The sequence below is a fragment of the Sphaeramia orbicularis genome, chromosome 7 (genome assembly GCF_902148855.1).
Source record: "Sphaeramia orbicularis chromosome 7, fSphaOr1.1, whole genome shotgun sequence".
NCBI lineage: Eukaryota > Metazoa > Chordata > Actinopteri > Kurtiformes > Apogonidae > Sphaeramia > Sphaeramia orbicularis.
Genome location: NC_043963.1, coordinates 26,332,575 through 26,353,787, shown reverse-complemented (window position 1 = coordinate 26,353,787; position 21,213 = coordinate 26,332,575). Strand labels below are relative to the sequence as shown.

At 35.4% G+C, this 21,213-nt stretch overlaps 1 protein-coding gene across 2 annotated transcripts in view; it reads left to right on the top strand.

The window, feature by feature from the left end:
* The window catches only part of LOC115422873 (metabotropic glutamate receptor 4-like), a 277,054-nt gene that overhangs the window by 147,655 nt on the left and 108,186 nt on the right, over positions 1-21,213 (top strand). The window lies entirely within an intron of this gene.

The window sequence follows — 21,213 nt, the reverse complement described above, 5'->3', positions numbered from 1 at the left end:
CTACTCTAAAGTTGACAGATTGAGAGCACATATACAGCCTGATGCAATCAACAGCAATATATGGTTATCTGTTTTCGCTTTGCTCCTATTCTTTTACAGTTCAAAAGCCAAACAAGCACAAACAAACAGCAGAAATATATACGTAATTTGCCCCGTTAGATCCTAGTTACTTTTTTCCACGCTTGCTTTTGCTATTCAGAGCTCATTTTAGTGACAGATAAGCCAGAATGAGTGGCATGAGGTATTTCTTACCATTTGGTGGGAGTAGGGGGCCATATTCACGCTGTGACACATTGCTGCTTCAGTGTAGAATTAAATGTATTACTGCAACCCAGCAGTATGCATTTCTGCTGAGCTGTAAGTGCATACTGCCTCTCGTTACGACTGAAATTTATGTTGGTATGTAAATAATTAAAGAGCTGTGTTTGTTCTGCAGTATTCAAGAACATATGGAGTGTTGGTATCGCAGCGTGAACTTGCTTTAAAGATTGCATTGGTTTTCACGGAATGTTATCGTTATTAGGTTAGGTACCGGTGCCTTATTTTGATCAGACAGGTGCAATGTGTGGGAGAGAAGGTAAGGTAGAGAGCCTCATGGGATGTGTAAAATTGGCAAAGTGGTAAACCATATAGGACCTTGATGGATGGCTTGAAAGAGGGAAGCAGGGTAATATTTTGGGAGGGGAAATCTCATTTTCTCCAAGCTAGCATAAGGGAGCACTAAACTCAATCAAACATAAATGTAATCAAACATGTCATCGCTCTTTGTAGTCGTGCAGGGAGTTTTCTGACCACAGCCTACAGCGCTCTCTGCCTCTCCCCTCATCGTGCTCTTCATCACTCCATAAACAAAGACACAACAGTCAGAGTAGTTAAGGTCACCGTGAGGTCAAAGCCAAGCGGTATATATAAGAGAGGCACTTTATTGCTTCTTTTTGATATAATAATTCTGTTTTATCATACAGACTTAACTTCACTGCAAAGTGATGTGGGAGGCGAGGCAAACCTAGACCTCACCCCATAAACACTTTTTATTTTTTTCTCAGTAAGAACACATTAAATTAACAGGCCTATTTTCTAATAAAAACAGACCATATAAAGGGTTTATAGACTCCAACTAAAGATTTAATTAGATTTAAAAATCACAAATCATTTATAGATCGATTGTAAATTGTTAATAAAAGCAATTTATAGGTTGTCAGAGAATGACAGGTCATATATTGATGGTGTGGAAGTGACAGTTATATATGTTTTAGATATTGATAGGAAAGCATTCAGTCTGCATGTAATAATAATAAACCATTAATACATACTTAAGAAATTATTCATAAATAGTTATTCCAACATTATATTTATGTAAATGTTAAAGTGGATATCTGAAGAACGAAGTAGCAAGAAAGAGGGTAAACAACAGTCATAGAATAGAACAAAATAGAATAGAATAGAGAATAGAATAGAATAGAATAGCACTCTCTCACAATAACAGTACATTTGTCTCACCATCAATAAATCAATAAAGTATTAGTAAATGAAATATTAAACATTGATGAAGCTATTTGTTATGACTCATTAACCCTTTATGAAAAATGCGGTCTAAGTAGTGTAATATTTAAAGTTTTAGTGAGTCTAATGCATAGAACAGACAGTCTTTCAGTACCTAAACAACAACATCTCTGCAGATGGTCCAATAGAACCCAGACAGTCTGTCGATACCTATGTTCCATGTTTTGAGTACCTCAGCACTGAGCATACATTATGTCTCCAGGGGAAACTGCATCATGAGAGCGTATCGATTAATGGCGCTTCCATTTGTAAGTCATCACTAGCTCTGACGCTGTTTTCACATCTCTAAATAGCCTCTGCTGAAGTCAAGACAATGTGGCAGCCTATGGTGATTGGTCTTCCAGAGTAATGCTGTTGTTGCTGTATTTACAAGCAAGGTTGTTTCAGCTACTCCATCTCTGGTTGTACGGTCTGAGAACATGACTGGTGTGTTGACTCGTGTATATGTGAAATACAGCTGGGTGGTCTGAAGATCATAGGATGATCTTCTAACCCAGAAAGACCCAAACAGCCACTGGAGACCAAAACCATCTACTGATCTAAACTGTTTAATACCTGTTGATCCACTAATTCTATCAATCCATGTAAATAATTGGTGTAAAATACAGTTATTCATCTTTTTATGGTCATCAGATATACAGTGTATTAACACAGTGGGTTTATGTTCAGTTAATGAAATATTTTGCTTAAAAGGTAACTTTTTCTTCAGTTTTCTCTCTTTCTGATGTTGTAATAATCAGCTTTAATTTAAGCTTTTATGAACATCTATATGGTCAGAAAACTGAATATGAATACGAACTGAATATACTGAAAAAACACAAAACACAGAGGATAATATTATAATAAATGGTGACAAATCACTTAAGAAAGATTAAATAGAAAGAAAAATTCATCTGGGAACTGCCACAAAAGTATGACTGGGTCTTTATGGGTTAAGGTAGAATCATGACCCACAGTCTGAATCACCATTTTCTTACTTTTTACACAATGTAGGCAGGTTGCAACCAAACTAACACAAATTTTCATCAGGTTTCTGGAGATTGAAGCTGTGTGATGGGCTTTTGTACAGTTTTTTGTTATATGACTGGAAACCTTGTTTGTTTTTGGGCCATATAATGGAAATGTATGACAACGCCTGGGAAAATAAACATTTGTCCACATTTTCCTAATTATACATACTATACGTGTGTTTAAGATTAATTACATGGACGGAGGCTTAATTTGTATTCACTGGTGTTTTATAACATACCAGGTTCAGATGCTGGACATGCAATCATTCATTAATTCATTCATTACTACTTTCATGTGCCATCATCATTTTCTAAGCAGCAACAAAACAACACATTACACAAACTCTGCAGCTTAACACAGTTTAAAATTTTAATGCAATAAAATGCACAATAATCACTGTATGCAAACTTATATCCACACTTTAGCCTATAAACATTAACATCTCGTAAAGCAACACTGTAAAATACCATAATTGCACTGATAATTTGCCAATGTAAAAAGAATAGCAAGTATGAAATTTGGGACAGTGCCATTTCTTGTACAATCCCTCTGAAAAGGAGAACATAAAGGTGCTTCTATGAAATTGGTCCCTAAAAACAGGACATGGGGGTAAAAATTCAAACCAGATGTAGACGAATGTTATGAAGCAAGTTTGGAAGCACTTTGGGTCTATTTTAGAGATAGATATTTACTGGGACAAAAGAGAAACAATTTTTCTGATAAAACACAATTTTATATATTTTTATATTTTTTTTATAGAAAAATCCACGTGTAAAACGGTAAAAAAGGACATGAAAACTACGCACTACTATTAATTCAAATATCTTTTTATTCTCTCACAGGTACATTTTGGAAATAGAACTAATTATGCAAGGAGGATGCAAAAATGACTGCTGTTGCAAAATCACTCACGATGTATATGTGTTTAAATGGGCAGGTTCTGCATAAGCAAGTGGATACAATGGGTTACACGCGAAACCTAGAATAAGACAGCCAATTCATGAAAAATCTGCATGTCTAGATTAGAAAAATCACAAGGATCGGCAAATTTAACCCAGTGTCTTTATTTATAGTGCTATATATGAGCATTTACAGCCATGTTTTCCAGATCAAATGCTCTGACACCTAGGTAGATTTTTCTGTCCCAATTTCGGTCCTATTTTTGGCCTCAATATTTTATAAAAAATACTTAAATTTTGGGATGGCTCAGAGCAAGAGTGTGTGTATATATATATATATATATATATATATATATATATATATATATATATATACAGTGTGTGTGTGTGTGTGTGTATGTAGATATATATATATATATATATATATATATATATATATATATATATATATATATACAGTGTGTGTGTGTGTGTGTGTGTGTGTGTGTGTGTATATATATATATACACATATATACACACACAGGGTGGGGAAGCAAAATTTACAATATTTTGAGGCAGGGATTGAAAGACAGTGTATGACCAATTAGTTTATTGAAAGTCATGAGAATTTTTTTGCCACAAGAAAATTTACATAATAGAAAATGTTTTTATTCTATGTGTCCTCCTTCTTTCTCAATAACTGCCTTCACACGCTTCCTGAAACTTGCGCAAGTGTTCCTCAAATATTGGGGTGACAACTTCTCCCATTCTTCTTTAATAGTATCTTCCAGACTTTCTCGTACTAGTTTTGCTCACAGTCATTCTCTTCTTTCCATTATAAACAGTCTTTATGGACACTCCAACTATTTTTGAAATCTCCTTTGGTGTGACGAGTGCATTCAGCAAATCACACACTCTTTGACATTTGCTTTCCTGATTACTCATATGGGCAAAAGTTTCTGAAAAGGTATGGATAATAGTGTTAGGTATGATTATGACATCAGTATATGTTTGGTTTCAAAACAATTGACGTAGTGCCTGCTGAGAAAAAACAACTAAATGTTCATTGTAAAATTTGCTTCCCCACCCTGTATATATATATATATATATATATATATATATATATATATATATATATATATATATATATATATGTATGTGTGTGTGTGTGTGTGTGTGTGTGTGTGTGTGTTACAGTTATTGCGAAAGAAGGAGGACACATAGAATAAAAACATTTTCTATTATGTAAGTTTTCTTGTGGCAAATAAATTCTCATGACTTTCAATAAACTAATTGGTCATACACTGTCTTTCAATCCCTGCCTCAAAATATTGTAAATTTTGCTTCCCCACCCTGTGTGTGTGTTTGTATATATATATATATATATATATATATATATATATATATATATATATATATATATGTATTTTTATTTTTTATTTTTTATTTTTTTCCCTCTCTTTTTTTGCATTTATCTGAGGTCATCATTAGGTACATCCTGGGGAGAAATATGTCTAAATTTCTCTTTTATTATTGGGTCTAAAAAGCTGGTAAAGTGCCAGGAACCAAAATGAACCCAGTTTAATAGAAGCACCCAGATATGAAATTAAGATCAATCACAAATTTAAAGAGGTAAGATCATTCAGTTGTAGTCTAGGTTAGAATTAGTCAGGATATCTGTGGACAGAATACAGCTATATTGTTCATTAATGGATGTAGCTGCTTTGAGAAAGTAATCTATGATGAGTCCCTTGGTTCATAGTTGAATATTTTGGGCATAATCAACTTCTAGTAATTTAGCAAAATCAATCATCAATCAATCAGAATCAATACGCTACACTACAGAGACATGGGCAATACTTTCTCTGAACAATAGAGAAACACTGTCATTTAATTTTAACTTTGTACTTTCATGTAAAAACATCCTTAATGTTTAATATAAATGCACACTTCACTTTTTAATCAAATAAAAAGCCTTCATATTTCATCCAATTCATATATTGTATAATCATGTGAGTGTTTGTTACAAATAAGACACCTCCGTCTCTAAGACCGGAGACGCTCTTCATTGTTGCCAAACATCACAAATGCAGCGGGCTCTTTAACAGAGGTTGTTTTTTTTTCAAACCAACAAAGGCCCACAGTAAAAGCTGATTTTTAAAAGAAGGATTTGCTCAAATTGCAATTTCCCAATGCAGCTGCATGATAAATAATGTTTACCAATGGTCAATTACCATATGAAGGAATATTACTAGCTGAAGCGTAGTTGTGTGCACTGAATAGAAGAGGAAATTGTTCGGAGGTTCACACAAAGGTCGCCATTAAGGATAAGCGAGTTATAAAAGGCTCACAGGATTATAGGTTTGATTTCTCCTGCAGATTTTCTGTTTACTGATGAAAAGCTGAGGTAATCCAAATACAATGATTGCCTTCACTTCCATAAAAACATTCATGGTTAATAACCTGTCTTCTGAAATTACAGATGACATACTGAGCCTAATTTTCACGGCATTATTTATTTTGTAGAAGTTATTATCAAATGCGAGTCCCATAGCATGTGATTATATATATATTTAACCAAAATCATTACGCTGCAGCTTTAAATGTTCTGTAATGAGTCTTATTTGCTCTGTCTTTTGCTGCTCACATTTACCTCAGATCAAATAGTACAGATTATCACTGACAGAAAGGCTGACACGTTACCTATTGGTGCATTATTCCCTCAGCCGTTACTGATGACACACAGAGCTCCCCTTTGTTGTCTGGATAACATCAATCGGCTACGAAGGACAATGAAAGGAATTATTGAAATGAGTCTTAGGAGAAGAACTGGAATCTTTAGAAAACCACCACCCTCCCCCATTGGATGGCACATTTCATTTGGGGAGCTATTGATAAGGCATGGCTCTGACTTTAAAGAGATTGATTTTAGTTTGAAGAAAAGGTCATGTTTAATGACTTGCGAGTGCTTCATGCCAGCCTTGATATATTCCAATATTAGGCAAGTAAATATCCGACAGAACATTGTTCAATTAAAGGGAACAAGGATTTAATTAGAGCACTTTCATTCTCCCATATTCTATCGTAGGCATAAATAATGCAGCACACTGTCCCCATAGAGAACAGGATTTTTGATTTGTAGGTAGATTGCAAGAAACTTTGTATAAATCACATCACACAATCATTTGGACAATAGTAGTAGGCAGTAAATTTGCTTGCACAGATAACTGACTGCATCAGCACTGCTTATGTTACAAAAGGTGAAGGTATCCTTTAGGGATGTACTGATGCTGATACCAGCATCAGGTGTCGGCCCGATACTGAACGTGTGTACTTCTACTCTTACTCATAAAAGTGCTTTGATACAAACACACCGATACCACTTTACAGCAGCGTGATGTTCACAGTTAAGTGCAGCAGGTACGTGGCGGAGGAGTAATGTCAGCAGTGTGGAGATTTTCAAAATAAACAACGGTGAAAAAAGTAACGGTGACTGAAAGTTACGTTAAAGACACAGACAGATATGGCTGGACCATTCTGTCTGTCCTCTGCCTACATTCTATACATAATTCTGTCCGTTTTCCGGGTGCTCGCAGATGTGTACCCAGATGGAGAATTCAGAGCAGTACCACCAGGAACCGTGGAGGTAGCGGATCTTTTCAAAGAGCGACTGTGTGAGTTAGTGAAAAACTACTGATATATTTATGACAATTACCCTCATCAGTATCAACATTAGTATCCACATTAGTATTACAGTACCTCCTCTGTCATCGCCATGTTTATTATTATTGACCTTCTTCTTCTTCATCTCAAAAAACTTTACTCTTCTTCATGATATTTGTCCAGTATGGTTAATTAAGAGCGACACCCTCTGGAGGATTGATTGTGAAACACTCATTCTAACACATTAAATGTCAGTAGCAGCACTTTGTTATAGTCAGATTAATGACAACAGTAATAAAGCACATTTTCCAAAGTAACTAAGAACTGTAACGGTGTTATTAAGTACTCATATTGGTACTCGGTATTGGCAAGTAATCAAATTAAGTATTTGTACTTGGTCTGGAAAAAAGTGGTATTAGTGCATCCCAAGTATCCATAAAAACAAGCTCCAATTAGTGTTGCTTTCGTCAATGAAAATTATGGTGAAATATCTTCATCAGCGAACCATTATCGCCTGATGAAAACGAGACGAGACGTAACGAAAATGGTGGTCATGTGACGATAACTATAATTCAGTGTGTAATGCAATATTGTTGACTAATAAAAACTAGACTAAATGTAGTTTACAAAACAAAAACTGTGATAAAATGTCTCTTCATTTTTGTTAACGACACGAGACAAATTGACGTTATAATCTTTAGTTGCATTACTGCAAGTGTGCCTGCAGTGAAACTGTGAGGTTTGCAGATTACTATTGACTAAAATGTCATCAAACATCAAAATGTCATCAGTTTTCGTTGACTAAAACTAACCAAAAATACTCATGTATTATTCTGACTAAAATACAACTACAATGCTCAGAGTTTTAGTCGACTAAAACTTGACTAGACAAAAAAACTATGAACGTGACTAAAACTAATAAAGACTGAAATGAGGGTTTGGCACCAAGACTAGACGAAAATTTAAATTAAAACAGGCTGACAAAAACAACACCAGCTCCACTGCTGACAAAACCCTGTGACACACTAAGAGCTCAACAGTCCCTGGCCAGTTTCTGCATGTTGGGTGAAAATGATAAATTTTGATGGAAAGCATGACTGGAAAAATCCACATTACAAGCATCTAAAAGGTTCACGAAGCTCATTTCCCTGGTTGACACCAAAAAATTTAACAAACGACACCTATTTTGTTTCAACTCCTGCTTCTGTAACTTGATTTCTTTAGTTTAAATAAGGGCAGATAAACAGTGCACAGTTTTCCCTGCAAACTCTATGTAGGTCAAAACAATACATTCACACAAACAGGAACAAAAGAATGAAAGAAATGAGCTCTTATCAGTGCGGCCGTTAAAGATTCTTTTCAACAATAAAACTGAGCTGATGCAAAAATCGACCGATAATTACAAAAGGAGGAAATGGTGAGGCAAAGCTTACAAAGACACCAGCCGAACAAAAACAAATCAAACCCTTCAGTGAGCAATGTAAACATGGTGACGGGTGGAGGATATCACTGAAAGCTCCTGAGCTATTCATAGTTCAAGAAACATTGACGTGATAACCTTTTTCAGGTACCACTTTAGCTCTGTCATGCACACAGGGCACAGAGGTACTTAAGAAGACTCTCATTTCACTTTCCTATTAAATACCAGTCCCCTTGTCTCTGCCCTCCACCCTCGAGTATATTGATTTGTCACTAGAATAAGGCCTCAGAGTAGGCTTGGATTGCTTAGGCTCGGACTCTTTAAAAACTTTCAGCAATGAGTCAGATATTGAAAAGCCTTAAGGCTGCTGGTTTATGATCTGAAGCACCAAAATATGATTGTACTGTATTATACAGAAGAGCAGATAGCAGTAGTGTGGGCCGTTATCGGAGTCTCAGGTACATTTACATGAAACTGACAGCAGATCAGACCGAAATGAAATCATCCTGCAGCCTAATGCTTGAAATTGTTATAAATGTGTCAAGTCTATACAGCACTTACTAACGGCAGTTTACTAGGAGAAGACACCTCTTGAGAAGGTTAAAACTGACTTTTTTTCCCCAACTATGACTCATCACTGTCTCAGACTAGGTTGTAACTACAGAAACAATATATACCTGTTTCAGTTCATAAAGGGTTTTTGTTTTTTTTTGTTTTTTTCAGTCTTACTGGTTCGTCTAGAATCAGTGGAAGTCACACAGATATCACAGACTTTCCATCATACCCCTGCTCTATTTATAAGACTCCCCATACACCAGTTCTACTCTCCAGGGAGGTCATTAATTTGCCTCTCTGTCAGTGGTGTGCCCCACAAAAAGTCTATCAAAACTTGCAGGCTGCTTATCTATAAGGATACATTTGCCACACTGGAAATTATAGCTGCGAGAATTCTCATTAGAAAGAGGTTGTTTAATTACCTTGTCATGACAAATGCTGTGAGATGGTCAGAAGACAGATGACCCGCTTGTATTTGTTTCTCATGCTTTGTTTCTGGAGGGAGAAAAAAAAAAAGACACCACATTAGTGTTCGGTAATATACAGTAACATTTTAGATCTGAATGGGCCAGAAAATAGGACCAAGACAGCTTATCTAAGCAGTTTAGCAGCATGCTCATAGCTCTGAAGACTAGTATCTACTGAGTGATACCCAAACCCTCGGTGATGATAGTCTTAATATTCCTCCTTGTTACCTCCCTTCAGTTTAGATATGTAACGATAAGATATGAAAGACAGAGGAACGTGGAGGACCAGATGTGTTCCAATGAAGATAAAGTGTTCTCCAGATAAATGTAATGCGGTTGGTGACACCGATAACCCCAGGTTGTTTCGTGTGTGGCCGTTCAGTCACTGCTCCTGTCTCAGCATTTATCAGTGGACTTCTATAGTAGGTTGACCCCTTGACCTGTATAAGCTTATATCATCCTTTTCATTCTAGGCGTTGTGCCACAGTGGCTGTGAAAAGTGTTTAATGAACTGTCTTGTAAGGAGAAGGTTGTGCTAGCCTATCAGCACTCATCCTCCCCCCTCCTGTTCCTGCATCACTTTTTTTTTTTTTTTTTTTTATTTACAGCCATATCTCAGTTACTTTTTGCTGAGCTAGGACATTTTCCCCAAATTGGAAAGCCCCAGAGGTGTGAATAGTTCATCTGTAGAAAGCTACATCATTTGTTGGAATTTGCATGTTACAGAAAAGAGAGTGAAGAACACAAAAAGTGTCTCAGTCACACAACAGCGGTATCAGATACACACACTTTATTCTGCTGATTTTATATGTCGTGCCTGTCAGTGCTTACTATGAGTAACACCGTATTTAAAATAACAATAAAGTAAATGTTGCTGACTGAACTGTAGAAATATTAGAACCCTAAATATATACTGAGTCAACCATGTAACAGTCCTTTAAATCAGCTGCCCTGGTGGAAGCTGCAGGGACTGGGTTAGATTACATTCACTGTTGATTTATTCAACATTGATCAAGTTGTGCATGAATGGGAGCCCAAAAAAGAGGAAATCAAATGGTATTTATAAACCATGCATTGTGGAATGACTGCATATTTGTAATGTGGTTTTTCATAGTAAATGATTTTCATTAGTGCCCCACAGAGTGACACTTTGCACTTCGCTTCCTCAATTTTGCAGTACAATAGCATGGCTTGGATTTCTGTATGCTTTATTGGTACTACTGCATTTTAGAGAGAAACAAATATACTGTAAATTAATAACTTTTACCTATGCAGAAGAGAGTTTTTAGGATATGCAAATGCACATCAAACATTCTTTTAACTATGTTCAGCTATGGGTATGTTTAATTTAACCATTCTGCAACCACAAGAAAGATGCTGAGGCATTCACTTGGACTACTGTACTTGAATATGGAACATGTGCATGCAAGAACATGTTAAGAAGAGTAAATAAACAAAGATGCACCCTATAAAACATTTCAATTTATGTAACAAATAAAATTGACAAGTGGTGTCAGGCATAACAAACCCCGCCCCTCACACGTATTGTAGCTTATTTTGGCATCAGTCCAGCTGATGTCATCATGTCTATGCATGTGCTGATGTCAGCATATCAATTGCCTCTATATATGTGCCAAGTTTGAAGTAAATTGAAACAAAATTGATGTTTTTATAGATTTTGAAATTTCGCCCAATATAAGTAAATGGGGAAAAAAAAAAACCTTTGAGCTACTTTTCCCGAAATGTAATGACATCTATTCTGAGTCACTGGCAATCTATAAACCCATTTGGTATGAATTCAACCAATAGTTTTGCTGCTACAGATATTTGAAATTTCACCCATTATAAGTAAATAGGGGGGGAAAAAAAGATTTAAAAAATGTATAAACATTGTTTAACTTTCACCTATTGCTCCCAAAAAGTAATCACATCTATTCTGGTTCACTGGCAATCTATAAACCCAATCCGGTATGAATTCAATCAATAGTTTTGCTGCTAGTGTGTTAACAAATAAACAAACAAATAAACCAAACCAAAAACAATACCCCTTGCGTCCCCTTCGGGGGGGCGGGGTAGTTCATTATCTCTAATCTCAGCATCCTCACATATGTCAACACATACCTCAACTGCATTGACATTTGACATGGATTATCAAAAGATAGGAAGTAATAAGGCCTGCTCAGTGTTAGAGATAAGAAGGGAGTGTTTAAATATTAAAAAAAAAAACAAAAAAAACATTAAGTAAAAACCTAAAATATCAGATGAGATATAATACCAGCCAAAAGCACACTGGAGCAGTAGAGCAGAGATTCATTTCTTGCAAAGTCAAGTCTCTTATGGTTTTAATGAGCATTTGATCATCGGCTTAGAACAATGCACTAATAAATCAAAACATGTACTGCATTATCATCACTCATTTACCTATTTAGCATAAAGTATCAACAATGATTAGTTGTGCGGTGCATGATCACTTTAATCAAGCTGCAGCAATGAGGTATGAAACACACACACAAACAATGAAAGCTTCCTTTAAAGTTAATAACTGCATCTTACCTTGTGATATGAGTACACACTTAAAGTATAAACCAAGTATAGAGGTCCTGCTTAGAGGAGAAATGACTCACTTGTTTGTTACTGAATCATAGTTAGCATAGATTTTACTACATTCACATTCAAAGCAAACCTAGTATTCAAGACAAACAACTGTGGCAAACAGTCATCTGTTCAGAAATATTCAACAACACCAGTCGAACTCTAATCAAGTTAACATGCCTTTACTACAAATCTAGTAGGACACTTGTGTTACATACAGTACTGTGCAGAAGTCTTAGGTCACCTTTAGCTTTGTTGTTTTTGCACCATTTTAATGAGCACACGTGTCACTTTTCCTCAGAAACAACAGGAAAATACATAAAAATTAAACCACAGGAATAAAAACACACACAAAAATAGAACTAAATACCTTCTAATGGCTGGAGCTAGTGTTTATTGTGTCCTTATGACAAAAAGTAGCCAAAACTATAAGAAACATCTGACATGTGTCACCCTGGTGTAAAATAAGAGAAATGTAATGCAGTATATGTCATTTTGTCTGAATAAAAGAGTTAAAGATATGTTAAGTGTAAAAGGAGGTCACAGAAATACTTGACTCTTTGGTTTGCAGAAGATGATTCTTTCTGGAAACTTTTATTTTTAACCCTTATAGACCCAAACATCCATGACTGACCAAAACCATCGACTGATGTAAAATGTTTAATAACTTCAGAACCGCTAAACCTATTAATAAGCATAAATAACTGGTGTAAAATGCAGTTTGTCGTCTTTTCATGGTCATCAGATATGACCCATTCGGATGTTCAGAGGCTCCGTAGTTACCGTGGAAACACTGTCATCTTCCACAACATTGATTCACCAGTAAAACCCATGGAGTTGGATCAGTGACAGTGGATGGACACACTGGGTTTATGTTCAGTTAATGAGAGATCAGACTGAAAAAGACACTCTTTCTTCAGTTTCCACTGTTTCTGATATAATTACCCTCAACTTTAGTTTTATGCTTTTATGTTTTTATGAACATATACATAATCAGTACATTAAATATGGGAATATACATGATTTTCACCTAAAAAACACAAAATAAAGAAGATAATATTACAATAAATGGTGATTAAATTACTTAAGAAAGGTTAAATATTGAGGGGAAAATTATTTGGGACTGCCACAAAAGTAACGCTGGGTCTTTATGGGTTAATTCTGTCCTTCTTGTAGCTTAAAATTCTGTATCTATATGCAAATTATAACAATACTCAAACATCAAAGCTAATAGCATTATTTTGAAATCACTGGAACTAAATGTACCTGTTCTTTTGTTTGGATTTTGTGTTAATTAAAGTTAAAGACTAATGGCACAGCAGCTGCACATTTACCAAAGATGTCCTTAATTTTAATGGACCAACCACTAAATAAATACAAATTATTAGTGAGTCCTGTATCTCCAGTTTGTTATTTCAGGGCATGTCTCAATGTGTTAGGTCCTCAATGACCAAAAAGTAACATTTATTCTTGCTTCTTTCTGTCCTGTCTTTTTTTTTTTTTTTTCTCTTGCACCGCGGGCTACTGAAGAACAAGCCTGTGATTCTGGGACTAACTTGACAATATTATTTCCATGTTGCATAATATACTGTGTATCCTACCATGCTGATTTCATACAGAAATGTCTCAATCAATATTCTCTACATGGTTTGAGTGATATTGATTTTTTTTTTTTTTTTTAACTTTTCTGTCAGGTTCCAATAACATCAGTATGTAGGGTTTACCACACTGTAACAGTAGAAACTGCATCTGCTCATGACCAACCACAAAGAGTCATTTAGTTCAACAGATCTTACACCTGATTATCGGATTTTTCTCCATTAATCTCCTGAAAGTGAAAACAGGTCTCTGTCTAAACACAAGTACAAATGGAAAACATGACCAGCTTATTCATTCAGTGAAGATTTAATGATTTCATGTTGACGGACACTGAACACTGGGAGGTTATGAACTTTCAAACTAAGACAGTGAAACACACTACCTTGGGGAAAAAAAGAATTTTACTCAGCGGATTATTTTTGTATGACAACATCAACTTTCAGTTCCTCAGAAGAGTTCAGAGTATTTTTGTTCTTACTCATCTTTTTTGGAGTCTTTGAAGGCATCTTACCTCATACAGTATGGGAGCCCACGTGTAGAAAGTAGAACAGGAAAAAAAAACAAAAAAAAACCCCGTGAACTAACATCATAAATATCTAATACAAAGTGCTCACCGCTTTTAGTAGGACTTCCTTCCTCAACATTTAGGTAACAATCATAAAAAGAACACACTGCAAAAAAATACACATGAAAACAGAGTGAAAATGATAACAAGACTGAAACTGTCTGGAGATAGACACACGCTACTGATTCACTAACTAGAGATGCAGCCTCGCTTTAACAAACTCCCAAATTGCAAAAGGTTTAAAGTTACTGCAGTGCAAAACAAACACAATTAATGTAGCGCTTAAGGGAGCAGGAAGTTGCCTGGAGTCAGTGTTCCCACTTTTATAGAACTAAATTAGATCAAAACTGCTGTTTGTTCCCTTACAGATTTAAAAGTTGCAGCATAAGGCATGCAGTCTACATTAAACTTTCATGCATGGAGTATAATGCTTCACAACATCTGTTAAACCGACTTCAGTGCTGCTTATTGTGGCGCTGTAGGTAAAGGATTTTACTTTGATATGTTGGCACAAAATAATATGGTGTAGTGTTTTCTCCACTGATAATAATTGAGGATAATTAAGTCAAAGCTCTCTCATTATTTTTAAAGGTTTATGCTTGGTTTTATAATTCCCTGCTGACAAAGGTTTTTTCAAAGGTTCTTGAGCTCTGCTGGCCTCGTTGGCTGCTCTTTAACACAGTACATGTTTACAATGTTCACTAAAGAAAAGTGTGATATTCTGGTTTTACATTTTGCTTTTTAAAAAAAAACTAGCTAATTCTGGCTATTCTGACCGCTACATATCTTCTGATGTTCCTCTGAGAGTAGCCCTTTTTATTCCTTTTAGATTTTCTTTTTCTCTAAGGACATGGCTCACTGGCATATTTTACATGATAACCTAGTTAAGAAGAAAAAAATGCTGTTGAGAGGCTTAGGTGAAACGTACTATCATATTTCAAATGATGCCGTAGAATCATACAAACTGCAGGTACTAGCCTAAGTACACAGGATGATATATGAACTGATTTACTGGTTATGTAGTGTATGATGGGATACTGGAATATAATGGGATAACTGAACCACTCGAAACATGTAACTGACCATACCTGTCCACGATAAGATATGTTTGAGATATTCCCTCACCCTTTTATTATTATTATTATTATTATTATTATTATGGTTACATTGACATTTATGCATTTGGCAGATGCTTTTTTCCAAAGCGACACACAAGGGAAAAACAAAAAATATAATAATAATAATAATAATAATAATAATAGTAATAATAATAGTAATAATAATAATAATAATAATAATAATAATAATAATAATGAAATACAAGAATAGATTAAAGAAATAAAGCAGCTGTACAATTAAAAACAGCGTCGTGCAGAAGATTAAAAAGCAAAATTATAGACTAAAAATACAAGAATAGATTAAGAAGACATAAAAACAGCTGCACAATTTAAAACAGCGAAATAAAAATACCAAATAAAACAAAAGAATAGCCATAATAATACAATTAAAGTGGAATATACATTTAAAATGGAATATTATTCTTATTCTTCTTATTATTATAACCTATATTTAACCTGGAAAAAAGCTCATTGTGATTAAAAATCTATTTTTCATGAGTGTCCTGGCCAAGACAGCAGCAGCAGAAGTTACAAAAAAGGAAATCACAGCCATACATCCACACTAGAAATATACATAAACACAATGAAAGTCAGTACTAAAACCAAACTTAAAACTAATAAAAACATACATATAAAACATCCCCATTATTTTAAAAGAAACTAAAAGTATAATAACAACATTCCTTAAAAGCATTTCAAAGCCGAACCCAATTCAGTCAATTAGAAAAACATCTACACCCACATTTGTCCTTTTCCCATTGATTTAAAATGACTTTGAATGTATTAAAAGAGACCAGTTCCTTCAGTTTAATGTCCTTCTGTTGGTTTAAGTCCATGTGAGTTATCTCTGTTTGTTTTGTTGAGTGGACATAGACCTTCAGATAACATTGAACAAAGCAGACACAGAGGTTTTAGTCTGTCACAAGTTGTTGTTGTTGTTTTTTTTGACCTAAACTCTTATTGGTTTTTCAACAAACAAACAAAAAAAGAGGTCAATGCTTTGACTTACATATCAATATAGATACCTGAACAAAGTGCGTAGAAAAAAAAAAAAAATACGACGAGAGAGGGATTTGTGTAGCTCCGTGAGGTGAGGGTGCAAAGGATAAAAACAACAAAATCAAAGCCACCGGGAGCATCTATCTAACATGAGCCAAAGGAAACATAGTCCATTCATGTTGCTCCAGTGTCACAAGTTGTTTTATAAACTGAAATTACTTTGTGCATTTGGTTGTTTAAGTGTATTCTTTATATTATATGGTCAGTCTAGCCAAAAACAAAAAAAAAGGATCCCCACCTGGATTTAACTGAGTAAATATTTCACACAGTTAACTGCAATGATTAATATATTCCATCCCGAACAGGTTCTTTAACATTAACTGATACAGTGAGTAGCTTCTCATTCCTTAAACAACCACCATTATGATAGAGAGCATAAAGACCAGACAATACCAGGATACATCAGATTGAAAAAGACTGGTTCAGGGAGCATGACATCATTTTCACACATGGATTGGCCAACACAGAGTCCAGACCTGAACCCCATTGAGAATCTTTTGGGATGTGATGGAGAAGACTACCTCCAGCTGTCTGACTCTTATCATCAATACAACATCTCAACCAGAAATGAATGCAACTTTGGTTGTAGAAAATGTTGTGACATTTAAATTTATATCTAAGGTGCTGATTTTTATTGGAAAAAATGCAAAATACAGAGGTTAATATTATAACTAGAAAAGCACTCGGAGAGCGCAGACCTCCGCCAAGGCTGATCACTGCCCCCCCCCCCCCACGCCAAGGAGGTTATGTTTTTGCCAGGGTTTGTTTGTTTGTCTGTCTGTCTGTTTGTCTGTCCGTTAGTGTGCAACATAACTCAAAAAGTTATGGACAGATTTTGATGAAATTTTCAGGGTTTGTTGGAAATGGGCCCCCCCGTGGCCCCCCCCACCCCCGATCACCACCAAAATTTTCTTTCTTATCCCATTTCCAACAAACCCTGAAAATTTCATCAAAATCTGTCCGTAACTTTTTGAGTTATGTTGCACACTAACGGACAGACAAACAGACAGACAGACAAACAAACAAACCCTGGCAAAAACATAACCTCCTTGGCAGAGGTAATAAACAGTGATGAAACACTTAAAGGGGTCATATTTTGCCAAACCCACTTTTATTAGTCTTTGGTACATTTATTTGTGTATTTGGACCTTCATAGTTCATAAAGTTTGAATTTGAACCCTCCAGGTGCTGCAAAGCTCTCTTTATATTCATTTAGGCAAAAATCAAGGGGATTTCTACAACCTGTTTTAATTCCTTCTAAATTTGTTGCATCTATAACTAGTTATGTCATGAAATTTGCACATTTAAGGTCAAGACTTCCGACGAACATTTCTCAGAGTACGACATAATTGTTTGTCAGCAGCAGCGGTTGTAGTAAAAACTGAAAATATGTCCAAACTTTGAGCTGATTACCTAAAATGTTCAGTTGTTGGTTGAATGGGACAGAGCAGCACAGCCAACAACCTAGAGGGGGTGGGGCCTGAAGGGGCTCATGTGCATTTAAAGGGCCAGCGCTCAAAACGACCTTTCTGGTGTCATTACTCAGAAATAGGGTTGAAGATGGACCTGTGGAGTTGAATTGATGAAGAATTCACACCCAAGCATAGCATTTTCAGTTTATATAGACCACAGGGAAATGTTTTAAAATGCATAATTCCATTTAAAAAAGGAAAACATGACTCCTTTAAGAAAGATTAAATAGAGAGAAAAATTAATTTGGGAACTAACACAAAAGTAGCACTGGGTCTTTATGGGATATACATGTAAATGTTCATTACACAAAAAAAAAAACAGTTTTTCCTAAGGCGTGACTTTTTATGTATCTTCACTGTGGAAGTTTACTGTTTATGTGAGAAGAAGAGACCCAAATATGGAGAAAAAAGTTAGTTTTGTAAAATATCAGCACACAGAGAGTTTATGACACAGACTTCAAGCCAAGATGCTCAGGTTATGTCAATGCCTCCTGGCTGATTCACACCGGGACAGCATTCAGAACGTCTATAAACTATGCTACAGAGACATGAGATTTATCAAAACCATTTAACCTTGACTGTCGCACTATGCTGCTCCTGCTGTGTGTATCACAAAGACAGACAAGGGAAAATGGCCCGAGATAATTTGCTTGCATGTCTGGATTAATAGCTGATCTGACAACCAGGTATTCCAGACGTTTAAGTACTATTATAATAGTCTAGTCAAAAGGAAAAAACAAAGTTAAACTACTAAAAGTGAACAGTGAACAATAGGAGTATCTATTAGGAAAAAAAAGAAGAATAATGAGGATAAAAAAAAGTCTCTTTCTATATGTGGTTTGATGTTCTTTCAGCATCTGGTTCCTTTTAATAGGCATGGCAAGGCAGGTTTATTTCTATAGCGCATTTCATGTACAAGACAATTCAAAGTGCTTTACAAAAAACATTAAAACATTACAGTAGAAGCAATAAAAAGTATAGGCATGAGAGAAACAAACAAACAAAACAAAACAAAATCAGATAGATAAAACAGATAAACAGATAAAACAGATAAAAACTTAAAAGAATAAAAACTCTATTCAAATGCAGCTGAGAACAGGTGGGTCTTTAACCTGGATTTAAATAAACTGAGTGTTTCAGCTGATCTGAGGTTTTTCTGGAAGTTTGTTCCAGACATGTGGTGCATAGAAGCTGAACGCAGCTTCTCCATGTCTGGTTCTGACTCTGGGAACTGACAAAAGACCGGATCCAGATGACCTGAGGGGTCTGGCGGGTTCATACTGAGTCAGGAGGTCACTGATATATTTTGGTCCTAAACCAGTGGTTCCCAACTTTTTTTGGCTCGTGACCCCAATTTAACGTCACAAATTTCTGGGGACCCCAGACAATCAAAACAGAGACTTCTTTTTTTTTTGCTAAAATTAATTTGTTTTTGATCATGTAATAGTTTGCTATACTATGTTGTAAAAAAAATGTTAATTTTAGATGACATTTAGTCTATTTAATGTATATTATTGTGGACGGAGGCAGAAAAGCCAAGCCAGGTTCAACTCAACATATATTTTTGTCAGTAAGTTTTTATTTTTATTCTTATCAATTACTAGAAATTTCAGGCAACCCCATTTGAATTCCAGGCGACCCCACGTGGGGTCCCAACCCCAAGGTTGAAAAACACTGTCCTAAACCATTCAGAGCTTTATAGACCAGCAGCAGAACTTTAAAGTCTATCCTCTGACGGAGATGTTACTGCTGTTTAAAGTGGAGAAAATCCTTTATGTATTATGTTTCCAGTTTAACACAGCTGACTGAGTTGTTTATTTAATTATTTCACATCTTTAAATCTGAGGCCTTACACATTACCATATGCACCCTCTCACTTTTCCACAGAGCCCTCACCGGTTTCTACATATATTTTCACGGATGAGCGGCTTTAAAGTAACCTGCGTTAACACATGCTCGAATAAAATGACTCGTTCAAAGCCTCCTCAGAAGCACAGTCATAATTAATTGACATCAATCTCTCTTCCATTTCCCCCTAGAGTTCTTTACTTTGTCTCCGACGGTTTCATACCTGCAGCAGAATAAGTGGCAGTGAATGAGAGCAGTAGAGAAAAAATTTGGGACATAGCCTCGGAAAAAAAGGAGATGAAGTCTGACTTTGGTAAAGGCTGCCCAATAAGGACAACTTAATGGGATTTTAAAACAGTCCACATTGTGATTTCTTGTCTTTAGTGTCAGGTGAATAATAGCCGACGCTTCAGTGTTTCCCACTCAGGATAGGCGGTGTTACAGCCAATAAGACAAAAAATACATCTTGAAAATGCAATCTATAGGCATAAATAAATGTCTGAGTGTTAACATGATTTATAACCAACAGAATGCAAATAACCAGACAAAGAGACTCAAACAAAGAAACTCAAACAAAGATTTTGTGGCTGTTCAACACCCATTCATTGCTGGAAAACTCCAAATATTGGAAATTTGGCAACGACAACCATGGGTTATTGAGAAAAATTTAATTTCCTGACCATATGCTACCTTCTAAACTGAAAATATACATCTAGATTAAATATTCTTGTTGAGAAAATGGGGTTATTAAATAAGCTGCAAAATTACAAAATAGAACCAATATGCAGTGTTAATGTGCAGAGGACATGTCTACTGAATTATATATACAGTGGCGGAAAAAATTATTAGACCATCAAAAGTCATCAAAAACAGCAGTTATGCAATCAAGTACTAACTCCGGTGTGTATCATGTGACTAAAACAGACAGAAAAAGCCTAAAAGCACTGTTTTTGGCAGTATAATGCCATAACAATTGATGTAAAAACTTAAGTGATTTTGGTTATTATCAAGAAAACATGGAAAATGAATATATATCAGCTCTTAAATTAAACTCTTATGAGCTATTTTTGTCGTTATCATTATATTTGTCCAAACAAATGTACCTTTAGTTAAAATGAACAAGAAATTGAAGAAAACATGGGGTGGCCTAATAATTTTTTCTGCGACTGTATCATATTTCCCTCCAGATTAGGTTGTATATGTTCAGGTAAATGTGATTCACTGTAATGTCATTATTTTTAATTAGCTCCATCTTCACAGTCCATTATCACATTTTACAGATAACGCCACTGTCTGTTAACAAATGTTTATGGCAGCAAATAGTGTTCATAGCTATTGCCAACATGGACTTGAAGCCTGAATAGAAAGGCTTTAAGGTAGTGGCTTATGTGGGATTACTTTT